The sequence below is a fragment of the Quercus suber genome, unplaced genomic scaffold (assembly GCF_002906115.3).
Source record: "Quercus suber isolate HL8 unplaced genomic scaffold, Cork oak 2.0 scaffold_60, whole genome shotgun sequence".
In the NCBI taxonomy this organism is placed as follows: Eukaryota; Viridiplantae; Streptophyta; class Magnoliopsida; order Fagales; family Fagaceae; genus Quercus; species Quercus suber.
The window spans coordinates 382,214-385,302 of NW_027069525.1; positions in this window are offsets into that span (position 1 = coordinate 382,214).

Sequence of the window (3,089 nt, forward strand, 5' to 3'; positions counted from 1 at the left end):
TGCCCTGGTTCAGCATTATCAACTGTTGCTTCCACTTCTGCTCAAGCTCTTCCCACAAACGGCACCAATTGTAGGGTTAGGATTTGTGGCCCAAGCCCAAAACAATAAATTTGTAGAGCGTGGATGTTAGAGCTAGGTTGGTTATGAAATTAACAACGATTAGTTATAACCTTCAAGTATAAACCAGCAGAAAAATACACGTAGAGATGAAATGAATTGAAGTCCGAAGAGGTTTATCATAAATTGGGTAGTGAAAACAGTTCTTAGAGCTACAGTGAAGTCTCTCTTTTTTTTCTCTCGTCTTTTTTTTTTTTTTTTTTTTATTTTTATCGGGAGCCCTTCTTCTTTATATAGCATCCTTCCCCATCATCCCTATCGTCCACTTATTCTTCATTTAGGTACCTACTTGAGTGTATGTCATGTCATGTATCTTCTTTAGCTTTTGGTAAGTGGCAGTAACTGAGATTACACTGTTCAGGGGTCTTCTCCATATAAATGTGGCCAGAAAAGTTGCTGTAGTGCATTCAATACGGTGGTAGCAGCTTTTCCTTTAGATATTTCTTCGTTCTTATCGTCTCCTGACATACTCAGAGCTTATCTTTATCATTGGGGTTGCTAAGAAGATCATTCAGACCTTCCACACGTTTGATTAATCAAGAATATTCGTATTCGAGGAGTAAGACCTCTTCGGACCGCTGTTGACCTCTTCGGATTGTACTCCTCCTTCATTTCCAGGTATCCTTCTTCCAGATGGACTCCATCTCAAAAGATTCCTTCTCTTCGGACACACAGTAATCCTTAAACAGGGCCCTAGGCCTACTATGTAAGGTTGAGATTTTTCCCCCCACAATTATAAATAAAAAAAACACTATTTTCGAGGCCTTAATAAAGGAATTTGCCTAAATTTAGTTGATGCTCATGACATGTGTCTGAATTAGAATGTTGTTTCCCTTCAACCTGCCAAATGTCAAGCAATTTCAACATTGTCGCCCTGGTGGCCTTTACTAGCACCCCTCTTTTGATGTTATGTTGTGACTTTTGGCACCCTTGCTACTCCAAGAAGGAATGTGTTGTTTGTTCTACATCACTAACTGTCACACCCCAAACCCAAAAGAGTCCAAAGCATGAGAAAGCATCTCAAGGGTACCTGTAGATTTTTCCCTTTTAAACAATTCAAACTGTAGTAGATCTTTCTTTTTCCTTTCTTTTCCATAGGATAAGAATATATAACCATATGCCTCCATATAATACAAGAATATATTACAAAACTCCAATTGGATTACACAAACTCACAATCTTACCAAGAATGATGAACTTTAACATCAATTCTAGGCCTACCATGCCTAAGACTAAAAAGCTCAAGTGACCAACCTCTAATAGAATTAATTAAGGTCTTGTTGAACATAGTAAGATCGAGTCATCAACCATTTATAGCAAAAGTCTCCAAATTTAACATAGCACTCCAATCATCACCAATGATGTAAGCTTCATATCCAAGGTATAGCTAATAAATCTGAAATACTATTAGAGGGTGGGATGAGTTAACGCCCAGTAAGTAGCATAATTAATGGGGATGGGGGAAATTCAAGTTTCATGATGATAAACAGCTTACAAATCATGTTTTAATTTGGGAAATTCTAACTAAATATTGGAATATCATTTTCAATAATAATATGACAAGAATGATAAATAATGAACACAAAGTTTCTCAAAGTAAATATCTTGAAACTATATACTATAATTTGTAAACACTAGCAATATAATTTCAATGCCATAAAATCTAACATATGGTAATTTATCACAAATATACCACACTACCACATAGACCAGTCAAGAGATCCACCCATTCACAACTGACATGATATTGTCCTCTCTGGTATGCAATCTCTTGGCCCCATGGATAGCAACCTCACCCATACTCTCAAGATTTTGTCTCTCCGCCCACGGGCAGTAGGGAAGAATGCGTCATCCAAAGTAAAAGGACACTAACCTAGATCTGATTTCGGTGTCACAAAGACTACAAAAACCAAATCGGGTGATCACTGGGAAATCACACATGGCATAAGGTTAAAACAACATAAAGCTCACAAGTTATATGTACTTTGAAACACAATTTATATCCAGGTAATTTCAGAAAAACCTTAAACAACCAAAACTTCCACAAAGCTTGTAAGGTTTTCAACTTCATTTTTTGTTAAAAAGATTTTCTTTCTATTTTCCAAATAATACAAGACAAGATAAACATCTTTAAATTTTCTAGTAAATCATAAAATCCATAAATTCATTACCAAAGATTAAATCAAAGATGTTCTCTATGCCAACAATTCATGCATTTCTCCAAATGCAATACCAAATATGATGCACTTTTTGTATATAATAATATATAATAAGGTCATAACAAAACGCTTTTTTAGAAAAACATTGTTCCACAAATAATTTTTCAAAATGTGTTTGACCCGAAAATAACGTTTATGCAACATGGTCATTTTCCAAAAATTCCATTAAAAAGCTACTTATCTTGCAACTCGCAAAAAGCCTAATTCTCTAAGCTCAAAAGAGATTAGCTAAAACCTTGCAACCCGCAAAAATCCTAATTCCCCAAGCTCCAAAGGAGATTAGCTAAAACCTAAACAATATCAAGAAAACCTATCACAATAAGTATAAAGTTTGAAATTGTATCTAGTTACAAATTAGGAATTGCCACATATGCACTTAATTAGGAAAGTCTAGTATTTAACCTCATCAATAATATATTCCACTTTCAAAGTTTCTCAACAAATTAATTCACAAGGCATAGACTCCAATTTATAAAGTTAACCCATTCAATATCATCTCCAACATTATAACTAGCTTCCACAAGATTTACACTACATCATCAAGAGACCCATGAAAGAAAAATCAAAATATCCACCAAGACAGAAATTTAGAACAACTAACTTCAAATAAACCCAATAGCAATGGAAAAATTAGATTTACCAACTATCACATGTTATTACTCAAAACCCCTAAATTTCCACCATAAATAAACCTTAGATAGTCATCATTAGCACAAACCATAAACCCACTCATCAAATAATTCCACAAATACA